We start from the raw sequence: 20730 nt of genomic DNA, 5'->3' as shown, positions 1-20730 counted from the left end.
TAACTGGAATTAACTATGCATAATAGTATACCTATTTAAGTATAATAGTATAGGCGCAGTTATATCTAAAGGTAATTATGAATTACAAGTATTTTTTTACCTTAAACTTGCCATATTGAAACTATATTTTTGAATGTAAGGTATTTAGTTCACCGAGTTATAATTTATTTGAATCCAGTTTTCAGTGATCAAAAATAACTACAATTACTTTGAACACATAAACTGAATGATGGTCACTAATGACTGAAATCACCCTATTACAAAAATATTTACTATATATATCCTATCTATGATTTCTCAGCAGGGTTAAGGATTATTTGACCTGTTAAATATTTGCATACCTGTGCGATAACCCTGCCCATTTTCTCCTTACTTAACCAAGGTGTTAAACATGACTGTCAAAACTATTGTTTTCCATTAAACCAGAAATATGATATTAGTTGATATATATCTTGTATTTGTCACCTGAGTTTTACCACCAAAGTGTAATTTTCCCATGTTGAAATGTGAAGAGTAAAATGAAGGCACTGTGCTCTATTTTTTATTAGAAATTTGTCCTGTTGAGCAGCATTTTAGCATGGAAAGTTCCATTGGCTGTTATGAATTTTGTAATGTTTCGAAGAGGTCAGCAAATAAAATATTACAGGAATAAAAAAAAATTATTGTAGAAATTCTCCCAAATTTGGCAAAAAACATAAACCTACAGATTTAAGAAACTCAGCAAACCCCAAATAGGATAAACCCAAAGAAATACACACCAAGACACATCATAAGCAAGCTTCTGAACACTAAAGACAAAGAAAAAAAATCTTGAAAGCCACAAGAAATAAATGATTCTTTACCTCAAAAAGGAAAAACTTTGATCAACAGCAGATTTCTCATCAGAGAAAATGGAGGTCAGAAGGAAGTGGTACAACACACTTCAAGTTCTGAAAGAAAAGAACACACCAGAATTCTGCATTCATCAAAAATACATTTCAGGAATTAAGGTAAAATAAAGACATTTTCAGATTAAGGAACATTTGTTATCAGTATACCTATACGATCAGCAAAAGGAAGTTATTGAAACAGAAAGGAAATGTTGAAAGAAGGAATCTTGGAACATTAGGAAGAAAGAACAACAAAAAGAATAAAATTATTCTGGTTTGTGAAGATTCTGGAAGCTCTAGTAACTCTAGCTCAAATGGGTGAATTTCTATATAGGATTAGAAAGCCTATAGTCCTGTGGCTTTAGTCCAAAGAAGGCTCCAAAAAAGAAAGAAAGAACAGTGGTAAATAGCAACCTGACTAAGCTTAAATTATCATGCAGCTTATTCTATTGATTGGATCCTGACTGATACACCATATGACTTCTATCTGTGTGCCTATAATACATTGTGAGTTTATTGAATCTGTATATTTAGGCCTTGCAGCACATTTGGGCATTTTCAGTCATAGTTCCTTCCAACATTTTTTTTCTGCTGCTCCTTCCTAAACTCCAATTACATACATTTTAGATATTTTCCCAATGTCCCTATAATAAGCCTCTGGTTCTGTTTTTTTTTTTTTTTTTTTTTTCTATTTGACTGCTTAGAGCTTTTAAGCCCCACCTCTCCCTTTTCTCCTTCTGCTCCACAGGACAGCAAGCTGATAAGAAAGCCTCTGTTCTCCCTCTTTGGGCAGTGGTTGGAGATTCAAACCATGCAAGCCCGTGTCCATGCATGGGAAACCAAGTCCCACACATAGCTGCAATAAAAACTCAAGATAGTTGTAATTCTGTATGGCTTAATGTAATGCCCAGCTAAATCACAGAGTATGTTTAGCAGATAACCATGAAGTATTGGCAAAGTCTCCTGAGGGACAGGATTAAAAAATATGGAACTATTAAACTTTACCACTGGGGAAACCCTTGATAATGTCTCAAAACATTAGGGACTCCTGAGTCAATAGTCAAATCCTTGATATTGAGGTTTGCTCTTGTGAAGCTTATTTATGTAGCAGAAAAGCTAAGCCTACCTATAATTATGCCTAAAAATTACTTCCAGAGGACCTCATTCATTACTCAGATGTGACATCTCTCTCTATGCCCAGCTCTGCAAGTGAAATTTATCCTCCCTCCTACATGGGACATGACATCCAAGGGTGAATGTCTCCCTGGCAACATGGGATATTACTCCCAGGGATGAGCCTGGCCCTGGCACCATGGGATTACCAATGCCCCCTGACCAAAATGGGAAAATAATCGTAACAAAATAAGGTATCAGTGATTGAGAGTGTTCAAATAGAGTCAAGAGGCTACTCTGGAGGCTACCCTTGCATAAGCTTCAGCTAAATATTGTTATTTGCCATGGTTTGTCAACCCTAACCAAAACAATTTCTGCAAACACTAAAGAACACCTAGGGCTCTATCTAAGAGTCTACAAAGGTCCCCTGCACTATGATTACCTTCCAGAAACCTACAATCTCCAAATGGATTCCTAAACCAGATAAATCCTGAAACCCAGAGGAGCCAGCCTCTCCAAGAATATCAACTAGTTCCATACCCCTATCCCACACTGTCAACACTCCTTTCAAAAATGAAAAAGTTAGAATAGATATAGCCCCAAACCTCTAAAGATCGGGAGAAGGCTCAAAAGAGAATGTGGAGTTATAACAGAGAAGATAGGATTTAACCAATGAGTATGACAGCTGCTGAATCATTAGTCTCCAGTGTCTTGGAGTAGCTAGAAGGAAAAACCTAAAATTGTGGAAATATAGCCCATACCAAAACTCTGAAATCTGTTCTACAACTCATTGTTGTGGTGTTCTTTGAAATTCACTGCTTTTTTTTGTATATATGTTGGGGTTTTTTTTCACAATAAAAAAGAAAAGCCAAGCCAGTTACCTTTCCTTGCTCTCTCAAGCACTTTCATAACAGCTTGGGTACCCTGTCCTGCTATCTCTAGACAGCCTTGTTTGGTGAGTAGTAAATTTTTTCCTACCCTCTTGGTGTGTGTGTGGCATCACCAGTCTTGACATGCAAACCAAATTTTGAGTGAAGGATTCATGCAGCCTTTGTAGAATAGTGCTGTAAGAAGTATGTAGAAAAAAGATCTTCTCTTGCTTTGGCTCACTAAGAGGCTCTGCTGCCCAGTGAAAAGTGTGCACCCTGAGCTGCTATGTACTTTCAGTTGTGCTGCACAGTATTACATTATTGAATCCTCCTGAGCCTCTGCTATAAATTTAGCCAACATAAGTCAAAAGTTTTGATAACCGATTGACCTTTAGGGATAGAAGTATGGAACTGGGGCCCTCTCTAAAGTCTCAATGTCCTAGCCCAGACTTACTTATTGGATTCAAACTGGGCTCTCTGGTGTATGCCATCTGAAGGAAAAAGGGGGCCCCTGTCATCAGTACCTTGCCAGATGCCGTAATGCAGAAGGAAGTGATCCTTCTCCGAAATCACTTGGTTATCTGGAGAGCCCATTAAAATCAATTGGGAGTTGTTCATTTTACATACAGCATCACCACCATCACATGCGATGGATCTCAGTGAAAAGTTAGTACTTTTTATCTCTTAACTAGGATGCCCCTGATAAAGGATACTACCTACAGGTCAGCACAATTAATCAAACTTCAGACAGTCCTCTTAGCACTGGATTCCCTGGCCAAGAATCAGTCCCTTCAAAACACTTTTACAGATTCTTACGTCATTGCTAATGACTTGGCTGTCTGATCCAGCCAACGTAACAGCAACAATTCTAGTAATACCTTTTCTCACAGATACCAAAATATAAAACAAGGTCATATACATCTCTACATATACTAAAGCCACAATATAAGGTCCCACCAGGAAATTTCTTATTCTTTTAGAGTTCCAGAAAATACTGATGGTTAACACGGCACTCATTGACATCTCAGAATATACAATACTAGGATCCTAAACAAGGCATTCAAGGGAACATTTACCTTTCTTACTGGCCTGAGGCTTTAGCCTCATAGTGTACTGCAATAGATTACTTAAACAAGTTCAAATTCAATTGAATGAAAACACGGTACATCTCTATCAACGAGCATCAGGATTTTAATAATGTCTGGCTCTATTTTTTTTAATGCTTTTTGACTGCTGACAAATTTTAATCCTAATTCCTTCCCCTTTCTTTATGACCTACATCTATGCAGATAAATGAGAATACTTGTTTACTACCTCCTTGGGCACTGGCAGGACATTCAAGAAGCCCATGCCAGCATGCAAGAATGCTCACCCCAACTGTATCTCCAAAACAAAATTGCCCAAACAAGTCTCCTTTCCTTGCTCTCTCAAGTCTTTTTCTGATCAGCTTTGGAGGCCTGCCCTGCTATTGCCAGCCCCATTATGTATGTAAGAAATCTCTTCTTATCCCCTTGGTGTATGTGTAGCTTCATCAGTCTTGACATCCAAGCCAAATTTTTGATGAGGATCCATCAACCTTTACAAAGAAGCAAAACTGTCCCTCAATGACTTTTTTCTATTTTTTTCCTTTCTGATTTTCAAACTGAATAATCTATATTGATCAATCTTCAATTAAATTGACTCGTGTTTTAACTCATGTTTCAACATATGTACTTTTTAGACTATATATGAGTATTTTTTCATTCAAAAATAATACAGTTAATAAGAAAATTAAAACTCTTTTTCTGTTTCAGATGTTTCTAACTCTCTCCTGAGACTTGCTATACCAAAAGATGGTATAAACAAATCCAATACATTCATAGTTATGATAAATATAAATGGACTATATTCTCCAAATCAAAAGCAAGAAGGCCAGGACTAGAACTCAAAATTTATATGCTGCTTATAAAAACACATCAAAGGACACAGGAAAACAAAAGGCCCAATAATAAAAAAGGTATATCAAACAAATACTAGTTAAATGAAAGCTGACATTACCATATTAACCAAGCAAAACAGACTTTGAAGTAAAACACATTAATAGAGATAAGAAAGTAGCTAAATATTGGTAAGAGGATCAATTAATCAGGAACATATAATACATCTAAACTTCTTTTTGTATGAGTCCTAATAATATACCTTCAGACTATATAAAGTTAAAATTATCAAATTCAGAAACATAGTGAGAGTTTTAGGTACCTCTCTATTAAATATCAGTAAATGCACAGAAGATATGAACAATATAATTGACAATCTTAAGCTAATGGATATATGAGGCTGCACTCTAAATTCAAAGAAAGCACATTCTTTATAGAACACACATGGCACATCTATAATATAGAAAACTGAACTATGTAGTAGGCCACAAAGCCAGCCTCAACAGAAATGTTATGGAACTTGTATCACATATAATATATTCCTGATGACAGCACAAGTGTCTTAATATTTTGTAAAAAGAAAGATAATGAAGGAAACAGTATGTGTTTGGAAATCGAAAATACTCTTCTAAATAACCTGTGGGTAGAAGGAAAATGCATAATGAAATTGAAAATACTTAAGATCCAATACAAACATTCTATAAATGAAAAGTCATGGGATGTGGTTATAAAGCTTTGATTAGTGGGAAATGGACAGTCTTAAATATGATAATGTAAAAGGACCATAGAATAAGCTGAAAGAATGTAGGAAGAAGTAGGCAATTAATGATGCAGACAAAATATATACTACATAGAAGATAAACTTCCAAGGTTGGTTCTTTGAAAAAAAATCATTACCAAACCATTGGCAAGAGTAATCATGGTAAAATATAGATTTTTAAACTACATTAAGGTATATAATTTCAGAAGCTGCACAGTTTGAACAGATAATAAGAGAATAAAAGACTTAGAAAAGATAGAATTATGAAATTATGAAAAGATAGAAAAGAAATAATTATGTGAAAACTAGATGAAGTGAGTATCTCCCTTAAAAATATATCTTACCAAAAATAACAGAAGAGAAATATATTCACAGTCTAATTGTCATTAAAGAAATATATGTAACTCATAGCTAAAATTTGTCACAGAAATAGAACAACCAGACCTTGATGGCTATACCTGTCCTATCTACCAAACAGACAAAGGAAAACGCAGTTCTATTATGCAAACTCTCACAAGAAATAAAAAGAGAGAATCTCTCCCAACTCATGTTATGAGGCTACATAACCTTGATACTGAAATTAGACATGCACACTAAATAACATGAAAATATCAGGCAATCTCACTTGTGAATATTGACTCAAAAATCATAAACTAAATATTATTAACCAAAATATAACATGATCAATTTAGGATTATCTCAGGAATACCAGATAAGTTTCATGTTAGAAAATTGATTATTGTAATTCATCACATTCCTAGATTAAAATAGCTAAAACTTTAAATTATTTTAGTAGATGCATAAAAAAGTGATAAAATTCAACATTTTTTTCTGACTACTAGAAGAAGGAGAAAGAGAAAACTCTTAGCCAACAAGAAGTAAAAGGGAACTTTCTAAATATGATAAAGGTATGTTACCAAAATTATCAGGCACATATTGTATTTAATACTAAAGTGTGAGAGGCAATCTAAAGATATCTGCAAATACCATTTCATTGCAAAATTCAGTAGATATACTAATTAGTGTAGCAAGATGAATAATAAAAAGTAAAAAACAAAAACAAAACTTATTATTTACTGATTACTGCTATTTTAAAAGAAAATCCAAAAGTATCTGCACATAACTTTTTGAATTAATAGTAGCATAAACAATTTTGGTGGAAAAAATCAATACACAAAATTCAACTGCAAATCTTTACACCTGCAACAATCAAAGCCTATCATTTTAAAAACATGCATAATAGCAACAAAAAATAAATTGTCCTTAAGAATAAATCCAACCAAATGTGCAGGCATCCTTTATGGATAAATCCATAACATTTTATTGAGAAAAATGATTATTAAGTAAATTGAAAAGTATTCATGGATAGACTCAATGGCATGAAGATGTATAGTCTCCCAAAATTAATCCATAGGGACTCAATCCAAATCCAACAGAATTTGTTGTTGTTACTGTTGAAATTATGAGTTGACTTTCCAGTTTACTTATATAATCAAAAGCCCCCAAATATGTCCAATTGGGGGAGAAGTCTTAATCTAATGGATTGCAGGACTTATTAAAAACCTACTTAATTAAGACCTTTTAGTATGAATATATGGATAGGCAACTAGATTAATGGAGCAGAATATATAGTCCAAAAACAAACCTGTTCAAAAATGGAAACATGATTTATAGCAGATTTGTCATCTTAGATCAGTGGGAAAAGGAGGAGCTTTTTAAACAGCATTAAGCATTTTACTTGCTCCTATGGAAAACCATGTAATAGGTATATCTAGTTTTATTGCATTTTTTTAGATATTGTATTTTTTACAAATTGAAGGTTTGCAGCAACCCTGCGTCAAGCAAATCTATGGGTACCAGTTTTTCCCAACAGCATGTTCTCACTTTGTGTCTCTTTCACATTTTGGTGATTCTTGCAATATTTCAAACTTTTTTATTGTTATTATATATGTTATGGGGATCTGTGATTTGTTATCTTTGATGTTGCTATGTAATTATATTGGGGTCCATGAACAATGCCCATATAAGACAGCGAACTTAATTGATAAACATAGTGCATGCCCTGACTGCTCCATCAACCAGCTGTTTCCCCATCTCTCTCCCTCTCCTTGAACCTCCCTCTTCCTGAGAAACAACAATAATTAAAATCAGGACAATTTACAACGCTACAATGGCCTCTAAGTGTTCAAGTGAGAGGAAGAGTTGCATGCCTATCACTTGAAATGAAGAACTAAAAATGGGTAGGCTTAGTGAAGAAGACATGTTGAAGGCTGAAAAGGTCAAAAGGTCTCTACACCAAATCTGGCTAAGTTATAGGTGCAAAGGAAAAGTTCTTATAGGAAATACAAAGTGCTACTCCAGTGAACATGAATGTTAAGAAAGTGAAATAACCTTATTGCTGATATGGAAAAAGTTTTAGTGGTCCAGATAGAAAATCAAACCAGTCACAGCATTCCCTTTAGCTAAAGCCTAAAGCAGAACAAGTTCCCAACTCTATCAAAGCCAATAGAGATGAGGAAGCTGCAGAAGAAAAACGTGAAGCTAGAATAGGTTGGTTCATAAGGTTTAGGAAAGAAACCATCTCCATAACATAAAAGTTCAAGGTGAAGCTTCAAGTTCTAATGTAGAAGCTGCAGCAAGTTATCCCAAAGATCTACCTAAGATACTTGGTCAAGGTGCCTACACTAAACAACAGATTTTTCAATGTAGATGAAACAGCCTTAGATTGGAAGAAGATGCCTTGCAGAATCTTCATAGTTAGAAAGGAAAAGTCAATGGCTGGCTTCAAAGCTTCAAAAAACAGATTGACACTTCTGTTAGGGGCTAATGCAGCTGGTGACTTTAAGGTGAAGTCGATGCTTATTTACCATTCTGAAAATCCTAGGTCCTTTAAGGGTTATGCTAAATCTACTCTGCCTCTGCTCTATAGAAAGAACAACAAAGTCTGGATAATAGCTTACAATATGGTTTACTGAATATTTTAAGCCTGCTGTTGATACCTACAATTCAGAAAGATTCCTTTCAAAATATTACTGCTCATTGACAATGTACCTGGTCATCCAATAGCTCTGATGGAGATGTGCAGTGAGATTAATGTAGTTTTCATGCCTACTAACACCACATCCATTCTGCAGCCCCTAGAGCAAGGAGTCATTTCAACTTTCAAGTCTTATTATTTAAGAGATGTAGTTTGTAAGACTTTAGCTGTCATATACAGTGACTCCTCTGTTGGATCTGGGCAAAGAAAATGGAAAAGCTTCTGGAAAGAATTCACCACTCTATAGGCCATTAAAGAACATTCATGATTCATGGGAGGAGGTCAAAATATCAGCATTAAACAGCATTTGGAAAAAATTGATTCCAACTTTCATGACTGACTTTGAAGGATGTGAAACTTCAGTGGAGATGCAGCTGCAAATGTGGTGGAAATAGCAAGATAACTAGAATTAGAAGTGGAGTCTGAAGATGTGAATTGCTGCAATCGCATGATAAAACTTGAACAGATAAGGAATTGCTTCTTGTGGATGAGCAAAGAAAGTTGTCTCTTGTGACAGAATCTACTCCTGGTGAAAATGCTCTGAACATTGCTGAAATGACAACAAAGAATTTAGAATATTACTTAGGGGTTAAAGCAGAGGCAGAGTTTGAAAGGAATGACTCCAGTTTTCAAAGAAGTTCTAGTGCGTGTAAAATGCTATCAAACAACATCACATGCTTCAGAAAAAACTTTCATGAAAGGAAGAGTCCATCAATGCATCAAACTTCATTGTTGTCTTATTTTAAGAAATTGCTACAGCCACCCCAACCTCAGCAACCACTTCTCATCAGTGAGCAGCCATCCACATCAAGGCAAGACTCTCCACCAGAAAAAAATATTATGACTTGATGAAAGTTCACATAATGTTTAGCATTTTTTAGCAATAAAGTACTTTTAAATTAAAGTATGTACACTGTTTTTTTAGGCATAATGCTAGTACACACTTAATAGACTGCAGTATACTGTGACCATAATTCTATGCACTGAACCCCCAAATTTCATGTGATTTGATTTATTGTGATATTTGCCTTTTTGCAGTGGTTAGGAACCACAATATTACTGAGATTTGCCTATATTAGATTTCCTACCTCATACTCTACACCTACCAAAAAACAACAACAACTAAAAAACAGTTACTGGTTTATTCAATACTTCAGTGTGAAAGACAAAACATGAAACTTAGAAAATATAAGACAGTACCTTTATGACCTAGGCATAAGAAATATTTCTTAAACAAGAAACAAAAAGTACAATGTATAAAGGAAAATATTGATAAATTTAGCTACATTAAAATGGAAGATTTTGATCATTAAAAGTTATTGTAGAATGAAAACATAAGCTTTAGGCTAGGACAAGATACCTGTAAAACATGCAACTAAAAAAGAATAAAAAACATATCTAGACTATATAAAAATCTCCTATGAGTCAAGGAACAAAAGACAAAATTCAAAAAGACTTGGACAGGCACTTCATAGAAGAGAAAAAAACAACAATATTTATATGTGTGTGTCTTTGTTCAGTCTCATTGGTAATCAGAGAAATGCAAATTAACCATAATGTAATATTATTTTATGCTTACAGACTGAGAAAAAACATTAAAAATCAGACAACACAGTGTTGGAAAAATGTAGAGCAACTAAAACTCCCAACTATTGCTCACAGATGTATAAATTGTTTCAACTACCTTGGCAAACAGTTTGATGTTACCTAATAAATTTGAGTATGTTCCTACCTTGTGATTCAGCAATTCAATTAGTAAGAATAGACTTTAAAGAAACTCTTGTATGCATATACCAGAATATATGTACAAGAATGTTTGTAGAATTGCTTGTAATAGCAAAACTTGAATTGGCTCAAATATCAATCAAGAGTAGAGTGGGAAAATAATTTGTAATACTCACACAATGGAATAGTGTACAGTGGTGAAAATAAATGAACTACACCTTTTTACATCAACATAGGTGAATCTCAAAAACATAACACTGAAAAAAAGAAACAAAGTCATAGAAGACTGTATAAAATATATGTCCATTGTATAAATTCCAAAATCAGATAAAACAAAATTATTATACATTATTCTTACAGACAGGAAAACTATAAAGAAAAACAAGGGAATGACAAACTCAAAAATTATGATCCTTTTACCATGGGAGGAAGGCTGTGTTGGGAAGAGGGGCACAACGAGGGTAATACGCACCCAACATTTTATTTCTTGACTTGCATAAATGGTTCATAGTGGTTCTATTTATTCTTTATCTTTATATTTCACATAAATTTTATACACTTTTTAATATAATAATATATTTCCATAATAAAAATTTTAAACAAAAAATAAAGGACCAGGAATACATAAGATATTTTGAAGAAGCAAAAGGAGACCCAATCAACCCTTAAGACTTTTATTAAATTTTATAAAATTATAGCATCTAAAACCAAGCAAGAATAGGGTAGAAATAGACAAGTAAGTCAAAGGAATAGTGCAGATTACACTGGAAAAACAGAGCTTAGACACTACCTTTTGTATATATGGAAATTTGTTATATGATAGAGGGGCATTACAAATCTGGAGGAATGGATTCAACAAATGGTGTTAGGACAATAAATAAAGAAAGCAGTGGTCAGAAACGGGGGGAAAAATGCAGCAAAATAAGGTATCCGTGGCTAAGAGAGTTCAGATATAGTTGAGAGGCTATTCTGGAGGCTGCTCTTACACAAACTTTAGCTATTGCTAATTACCACAGTTTACCAAATCCCAACTCAAACCATTCCTGTTAACCCTAAAGAATACCTAGGGCTCTGTCTGAGGTTCTACAAAAATTTCACATAGTTAAGAGTACTTTCCAGAAAACTACAACCTCCAGATGGGTTCCAAGGCCACATAAGTCCTGAAATCGGGGACCAGGCTCTCTAGAATATTAACCGGTTCCATCCTCCTATCCCATATTATCAACAGCACCTTTCAACATGAAAAAGCTAGAATAGGCATAGCCCAAATACCCCTAAAGAGTGGAAGAAAGACCAAAGGCAATGGTGGAGCTACAGAAAAGATAGGATTTAACCAATGAGTATGATTGCTGAATCATTTTATTGATATCTTAATCTCCTGTGTCTTGGAGTAGCTGGAAGGAAAACCTAAAATTGTGGAACAGTAACCCATACCAAACTCTGAAATATGTTTTATAATTACTTGTTACAATGTACTTTGAAATTTATTGATTTTTTTATATACCACAATAAAAATGTGTATTTTTTTAAAGCAGTGGTCAGTTCTCTCCCTTGAATAATGTAAATCCCCTGCTGCAGAGCAGGAAAAAGATTGCTGAGATGCCATGTCTCTGGGTCAAGCAGCTGTGACCCAATCCCTCCTTCAGAAAGAACAGGGGTCAAGGCTACAGTAGCCCCCCAAGCCTTTCTATAACTCACTTCATACATCAGTAACTGGATATGATAAAATAATAGCACTTGCCTTGCCCACTTATTATGATTAAGTCAAATAACTTTTGAATCCTTGAAGAAGTGTCTGCCCTTGGAGGAATGCTCAATAAATGGTTAACTACCAAAATTATTTAATTTCAAGTTTCTGAAAGTAAGGATTTAGTATGAATAGAAAAAATTAGCATTAATTGTTTACTGTCTTAGCCAACAAACTTGAGAGTAGTAAATCTACCTGTTCAACTTTGTATTTTTAGTACCTAACACAGGACCTGTGGTATAATGGATGCTTGTAAAATATATATTGGGTGGCATTGATTTGAATTAAGGAGGGAAGGAGGTGTAATATTACTGTAAAAAGCAAAAGAGTAATTGTGGGTGCCAGAAAGTATCAAGCTTTTCACTACCACAGAATATGGAGACAAACAAAGGAAGACTTTAAAGGCCACATTTAATGGATTCCCAAGATTATGCTACTGTGAATTTATGCTGGCGTGAGAAGAATTAGAACCAGTCAATCCAAAACACGTGATACCATGGAATATAAGGTAATAAACATAGTATACTTTAAATGAAGAGTTCAATTAGCCAAAGAAAACTCAGAATGGAACAGAACAAGGTGCAACTGTTAATATGTAAAAGTAAAAAGAACAAAAAAAGCATAGTACAGCAATTATACAGTAATATGTCATTTTGTAGCAATCTTAATCACCAAAGAAATATCCATAATCTAATGCAATATAATTTATTTGTGGGATTTTTAATTTAATATATATGTACTTATGTATATATGTAAATCCATAAATAAAATGAATTTTTATTTATGTAGAAATAAAACCTGATGAAAAACATGTACTATTCATCTTCAGTGAGTAATATCTCTGCCTTAATGAGTGAATGTTACAGCAGAATCAATTCACAGCTGCTTAATTCCATGATATTTTGAACTGAATTGAGGGTTCATCACAGTTAAACGGACAGAAAAGAAATACATGAGAAATATAATGCCATCATTATAAAATATTAAAGAAAAGGCATTTTATTTTAAAATTCACATCAGGTGGCATAAAAAGTTTCATGTACAAATTTTTAACTTTGATTTAAATATACTACATACAAGAATTAATAACAATTATTTTTTTAAAAGATGTTTAAATGTCAGAAAAATTATGATGAGCTATTTCTTTACTCTCCAGAAAAAAAAGTATCTTTTTTAATTCTATGGTCAAAAGAGAAATAGGGGAACTTTGAGAGAAGATGGTGGAGTAGGGAGCTCAAAGACTCACTCTTCTTCCAAAACAACCAGTGGGGAGGCAATAACTGCCTGACACAACTGTTTTGGGGCTCTAGACACTAGGAGAACACTGCATGGCATCCAGGGAAGAACAGGAGGAAGAGGCTGAGAAACTGCTGTAAAAAACTGTTAGTAGCTCATTCTGCAGCAGCTACTGGAACCCATACCCCTCCTTCAAGGTGGGCTGCCTCGCGTCTCATTACCTGGCTGGCTGAGGCAGACAGAAAAGGATTCAGGAGTCCTCTCCCCCAAGAAAGGGTGGGGGAACATGGCCATGTACTAATCAAGACTTTTGTTCTGTGAATTAGGACCACTGGATTCTGGCTCTGAGTTGCTGTTTCAGTATGCACCAAACTGGGACAGACAGGGCCATTGTTTGAACCCCACCACTGACAGGGGCAGAGGCAGTTGAGATTTAAAGACACAGTACTTCCTTAGGGCTGCACGAAACTATTTGCTGAACGGCACCATCTTCTGGGCAGGCTAGGAAATTGCGGTTTTGGGGAAACATCACAAAGGTTTCTGGTGTCATTCCTGACCCTCTTCTTAGGGCTCTTTGGAGCTGGTCTACACTTACTTTGTGGATTCTTGGCCCTGTTTAGACTGGGAATAACTGATTGGGAAAGTCCTTTCCCAGAACCCTTCTCCCAGGATTTGCACTCTAGGCAAAAGCAGCTAGACACAAGGAGAGGAGCGTAAAAAAGCAAACAAACAAAAACAAAAAACTATAGAGGCAAAGTAAAAACAAACAGAACAGAACAAAATTTCCACGGAAGGAACAGAGGAAAGGAAGCTTTTTCCTGGAAGTGAAACAATCGCACAAATAGTGCAACCTTAAAAATGGTGTACATAGCCAGGGTAGGAATAAGATGAAGAAGAGCTGGAAAAATCTGATCGGTTAAACATGGGCAATTCTAAAGTTCTAGAAGAAGTTGAACCAGGGGTTAAATAGCTTTATTACAAAGTCAAGTCAACAATAAAGACCTAGGTAAGAAAGAGACACTGGCCTTCAGAGAAGTTCATCAAGATAATCAGATGTCTAGACATCAGCACAAAATTATAATCTCAGTATGCTAAGAAACAAGAATATAGAGCCACATCAAAGAAACAAATTAAAACTTTGGAGGAGGCCCAGAATTTGAAACAACTAATCAATGAGGATCAAACCAATCTCCCAAATAAACTCAATGAGATGAAGGAAAATATAGCTAAAGATATAAAGGAGAGCCAAGATGGCAGCTTAGTGAGGCGTGGGATTATGTTCGTCCTCTAGAGCAGCTAGTGAATCACCAGGAACAGTACAGAACAACTGCTGGTGCCACATCAGTGACCATACATAAAGCATACACCAGTCTGGACAAACTGGACCAGCTGTGATACCACCCAGAACCATGAATCTCCCAAGCTGTGATGCCGGCACCCCCCCCACACACACACACACACACACATGCACACAGACTGGTTCCCACAGGGGATAGGAAAGAGACTTTACTAGCAGCACTGGCTAAATGCAACCAAACTCTAATTGTGGAATTAATTAACAAATTCAAGTAAAAGCTGAGGTTGCTGCCTTTTGTCCCAGCACAGAGGGGGCAGGACGGGCAGAAAAAGAAAGAAAAAACAGTTTGTTTTTTTTTTATCAGAAAGCACAAAATACTTGAAAGGGTCTGGGCCCTGAAGGAAAGGAGGGGGCACACAGAACCTGGAAATACACAGAGCAACGTACCAACCTAAGCTCTTGATTGGCAAACCTGAGGAACAGGGGTCCAGCTCTGAAAAGGATTTTTTTTCTTTTCTTTTTTTTGGTTGTGTTTCTATGGCTTGAATGCTTTTTGGATATAACAGCAAGGCTTCTCAGGCTCCGACTGCCCCAGGCAAGGGCAGAATTAAGCTTCACTGAGAGTTGGTCTGGAAGCTGTGCCTTCAGCAAGAGAGGGGTGGGGCCCAGCTCAGGCAGAACCTCTCCCTCAAGGAATTCAGACCCCAGGTCTGGAAAACTGAAGCAATTAAAGCCAGCCTACAACCTCTCCTCTGACTCAACCACACCCCCAGCAGGGAGAGTCTGCTGAAGTTAAAGGTAACACATCACCTTATGCTGGTGGGACCCACAGGCAGACAAGTGCCACATACTGGGCAAGACAGGAAAAACACAGAGTCTAAAGGCTTCATAGGAAAGTCTTCTGACCTGCCGGGTCTCACCCTCAGGGAAAACTGATGCAAGTGATTCTTTCCTCCTGAAAGGAGGTCAGTTTGGTCTGGAAAAATCTGACTGGGGTCTATAATACCTAAAGGGGGGTGGGGGGGAGAAAACATACAGGCAGGGCAAGAAACAAGAAAATAAGAACTGAGAAATTCTGATCTCTTAAACAAACCTAAGCTAGAGGTCTAGAATAAACTGAACTGAATGTCAAAGAACAGATAGACAACAAAGTCATCCAGATAGACAACATGTCTCCACCTAATCCAGGTTAACAACCATTCTTTACTGAGTCACATCTCCAGGGAGATGATCTAATTACAGATTCAAACATGCAGTACTGAATAGGGATTAGAAAAAAATGGCTGCCTTCATAAATGGGATTAGGATTAAAACAAGGCTTTTCGAGGGTACATACATCCTTTCAAACCAACACAGTATTAATAAAAGAACAATTCAACAAGAAGACATAACAATCACAAATATTTATGCACCAAGCCAGAGTGCTCCAAAATATATGAACCAAACACTGAAAGGAGAAATGGACACATCTATCAAAATAGTTGGAGACTTCAATTCCCTGTTTGCATCAATGGACAGAACATTTAGACAGAGGATCAGTAAAGAAACAGAGAATTTGAATAAAACAATAAATGAACTAGGCTTAACAGACATTTATAGAACATTACACACCACAACAGCAGGATACACCTTTTTCTCAAGTGCTCATGGATCATTCTCAAGGATAGACCAAATGCTGGGTCATAAAGCAAGTCTCAATGAATTTAAAAAGCTTGAAATCACACAAAACATTTTCTCAGATCATAAAGGAATGATGTTGGAAATCAATAATAGGCAGAGGGCCAGAAAATACACAAATATATGGAGGCTCAACAACACACTCGTAAACAACCAGTGGGTCAAGGAAGAAATTACAAGAGAAAGCAATAAATATCTCAAGGCAAATGAAAATGAAAACACAACATATCAAAATTTATGGGATGCAGCAAAGGCAGTGCTAAGAGGGAAATTTATTGCCCTAAATGCCTATATTAAAAAAGAAGAAAGAGCAAAAATTGGGGAATTAACTATCCACCTGGAAGAACTACAGAAAGAACAGCAAATTAACCCCAAAGCATGCAAAAGGAAAGAAATAATGAAGATTAGAGCAGAAATAAATGAAAGTGAGAATATGAAAACAATTGAGAAAATCAACAAAACCAGAAGTTAGTTCTATGAGAAAATCAATAAGATTGATGGACAAAAAGAAGAAGAGGATGCAAATAAATAAAATCAGAAATGGAAGAGGAGACACAACCACTGACCTTTCAGAAATAAAGGAGGTAATGAGATGATACTATGAACAACTTTATGCCAATAAACTAGACAATGTAGATGAACAACTTTATGCCAATAAACTACACAATGTAGATGAAATGGACAACTTCCTAGAAAGGCATGAACAGCCAACATTGACTCGAGAAGAAATAGATGACCTCAACAAACCAATCATAAGTAAAGAAATTGAATTAGTCATTAAGAAGTTCCAAAAAAGAAAAGTCCAGGACCAGATGGCTTTACATGTGAATTCTACCAAACATTCAGGAAGAATTAGTACCAATCCTGCTCAAACTCTACAAAAAAATTGAAGAGAGGGAGCACTACCTAACTCATCCTATGAGGTCAACATCACCCTAATACCAAAGCCGGATGAAGATACTACAAGAAAAGAAAAGTACAGGCCAATTTCTCTAATGAATATAGATGCAAACATCCTCAACAAAAATACTGGCAAATCAAGCCCAACAGCATATTAGACATTATGAATTACATATCATGATCAAGTAGATATTATCCCAGTTTTGTAAGAGCAGTTCAACACTAGAAAATTAATTAATGCAATATACCACATTTACAAGTTGAAGAGGAAAAATCACATGATCATCTCAATTGATGCAGAAAGGGCCTTTGAGAAAATCCAGCATCCTTTCTTGATAAAAACACTTTGAAAGACAGGAATATACAGAAGCTTCCTCAACAGGATAAAGAGCATATATGAAAAACCCACAGCTATCACCAAACTAATGGTGAAAGACTCAAAGTTTTTCCTCTAAGACCTAAAACAAGACAAGGATGCCCATGGTCACTATTGCTAGTCAACACTGTACTGGACATTCTAATCAGAGTAGTTAGGAAAGAAAAAGAAATAAAAGGCAGGAAAATGGGAAAGGGAGAAATAAAACTTTCACTATTTGCAGATGACATGACCCTTATATAGAAAGTCCCTAAAAATCTACAAAAAACTATTAAAGCTAATAAACAAGTTCAACCCAGTGGTGTGAAACAAGATCACACAAAAATCATTATACACTAGTAATGAGCAATCTGAGGAGAAAATCAAGAAAAAAAAATAATGTTTACAATTGCATCAAAAAGAATCAACTATTTAGGAGTAAATTTGACCAAGGATGTAAAAAGGTTGCATGCAAAAAACTACAAAACATTGTTAAGGGAAATCAAAGAAGACCTAAATAAAGAGAAGAACATTCCATGCTTATGGATTGGAAGACTAAATATCATTAAGATGCAAACTCCAACGAAATTGAGTTAGAGATTCAGCACAACTCCAATTAAAAATCCAACAGCCTATTTTAAGGATGGAAAAGCCAATTATCAAATTTGTTTGGAAGGGTAAGGGGCCCTGAAGAGCCAAAAACATGTTGAAAAATTTAAAAAAAAGTTGGAGAACTCAGACTTCCCGACTTCAAAGCATATTACAAATCTACAATGGTCAAAACAGCATGGTACTGGCATAAAGATAGATATACTGACCAATGAAATCAAACCGAGAGCTCAAAAATAGATTCTCATATCTATGGCCAAATGATATTCGACAAAGCTGCCAAGTCCACTCAATTGAGAAAGAATAGTCTCTTCAACAAATGGTGCTGGGAGAATAGGATGTCCAGATGCAAAGGAATGAAAGATGCCCCTGTCTCATGCCTTATACAAAAAGTAGCTTAAAATGGATCAAAGGCATGCATAAAAGAATGACGACCTAGAAGAAAACATAAGGAAGCATCTTCAAGATCTTGTGATAGATCATGGTTTCTTAGACTTTACTCCCAAAACACAAGCAATGATAGAAGAAATAGATAAAAGGGACCTCCTCAAAATTAAATACTTTTGCACTTCAAAGGACTTTGTCAAGAAAGTGAAAAGACAACCTACTCAATGGGAGAAAATATTTGGAACCACATATCTGATAAGGTACAAATATCCAGTATATGTAAAAAAAAAAAAAAAACTACAGCTCAGTAATAAAAAAGCAAACAACTCAATTACAAAATAGGCAAAGGCTTGAATAAACATTTTTCTAAAGAGGAAATGCAAATTGATAAAAAGCATATAAAAGATGTTCAACATCACTAGCTATTAGGGAACTACAAATTAAACTATGAGCTATCATTTCACAGCTATTAGAATGGCCACTATAAAAACAACAACAACAGAAAACTGCAAGTGTTGTAGAGGATGTGGAGAAGTAGGAAGACTCATTCAATGCTGGTGGGAATGTAGAAAGGTACAGCTGCTGTGGAAAATAGTTTGGTAAGCTAAGTATAGAATTGCCAAATGATTCAGCAATCCTGCCATTAGGGATATACTCAGAAGAACTGAAAGCAGGAATGCCAACTGACATTCATGTTGTCGCATGTATCAGAAATTCATTCCTTGTAATAGCTGAATAATATTCCGCCGCGCGTGTGTGTGTGTGTGTGTGTGTGTGTGTGTGTGTGTATAAACGTATACCATGTTTTGTTGATGTATTCATTGGTTGATGGACACATGGGTTGTTTCCATCTTTTGGCAGTATTTTCCACAGCAGCTGTACCTTTCTACATTCCCACCAGCACTGAATGAGTCTTCCTACTTCTCCACATCCTCTGCAACACTTGCAGTTTTCTGTTGTTGTTGTTTTTATAGTGGCCATTCTCGTAGCTATGAAATGATATCTCACAGCATTATTCACGAGTGCCAAAAGTTGGAAACAACCCATGTGTCCATCAACCAATGAATACATCAACAAAACATGGTATATATATATATATATATATATATATATATATATATATATATATATATATATATATATATATACACATACACCCACACACACGGTGGAATATTATTCAGTTATTACAAGGAATGAATTTCTGATGCATGCGACAACATGAATGAATCTTGAGGCCATTCTTGTTAGTGAAATAAGCCAGGTACAAAACGACAAATATTATAAATTCTTACTGATCTGAACTAATAATAATGAAGAAACTCATGGAGTTAAAATCTAAAGTACAGGTTAACAGGGGATAGAGTAAGGTTAGAGAATGGGGAGCTGATGCTTACTCTGCACAGGTTTTTAATAAGATTGGGTGTAAATATTTGGAAGTGGATAGTGGTGACAGTAGAACATTATTGTAATTAACAGCACTGGATTATGTCTGTGAATGTGTTTGAAAAGGGAAGTTCTGTGTAGTGTATGTTACTCGAAGAAAAGTTAGAAGGCAAAACGTGGGACTCTATACACAGTGAACCCTGTCGTGGATGGTGGACTGTGTTAATAGTAGAAATATAAAAATGTTCTTTCATGAATTATAGCAAATGAGCGAACTATTATAAGGTGTTAATATTAGGGTAGTATATGAGAAGCAGTTTTATTGAGATATATTTACATACCATACAATACATTTGAAATATGCAATCAATGGCTTTTAGTTGCATTCATCACAACTCTGGCACTATATATAGGATAGTATATAATCCATGTAAACTATAGACTATAGTTAATAGTAATATTTTAGTATTCTTTCATCAATTGTAAGAAGGTACCACACTAATTCAAAAATAAAGGGATATATAGGAATGTGGTAGTACCTTACATGATTTTTCTTAAATCTACAACTTCTCTAATTTAAAAAATTACAATAATTTAAAAAACATTATGCTATGTGAAATAAACTAGTCACAAAGTACTACATATTTTTATGATTCCATTTATATATATTGTAAATGTAAATAAATTTATTGCGACAAAATTATATTAATGGTTATGTAGGGCCAAGGAAGGATAGAGGTGATTGAGAGGTGGGATTTTTCTTTTTGGAGTAATGAAAATGTTCTAAAATTGATCATGGTGATGAATGTACAACTCTGTGATTGTACTAAAAGCCATTGATTGGCTT

The 20730-nt window shown here is 35.3% G+C and overlaps 1 protein-coding gene across 3 annotated transcripts in view; it reads right to left on the bottom strand.

The window, feature by feature from the left end:
- LOC143668935 (uncharacterized) overlaps window positions 1-20730 on the bottom strand; it is a 272166-nt gene that overhangs the window by 224946 nt on the left and 26490 nt on the right. For all 3 annotated transcript variants that reach the window (XM_077143557.1, XM_077143558.1, XM_077143559.1), the window contains exon 2: window positions 843-929. The gene's annotated coding sequence lies outside the window, so the exon portion shown is untranslated. The remainder of the gene's footprint in view (window positions 1-842; window positions 930-20730) is intronic.

The sequence above is a fragment of the Tamandua tetradactyla genome, chromosome 25 (genome assembly GCF_023851605.1).
Source record: "Tamandua tetradactyla isolate mTamTet1 chromosome 25, mTamTet1.pri, whole genome shotgun sequence".
Lineage (NCBI taxonomy): Eukaryota > Metazoa > Chordata > Mammalia > Pilosa > Myrmecophagidae > Tamandua > Tamandua tetradactyla.
Note: the sequence above shows the minus strand (reverse complement) of the source record. Positions and strands in the feature narration are given on the sequence as shown.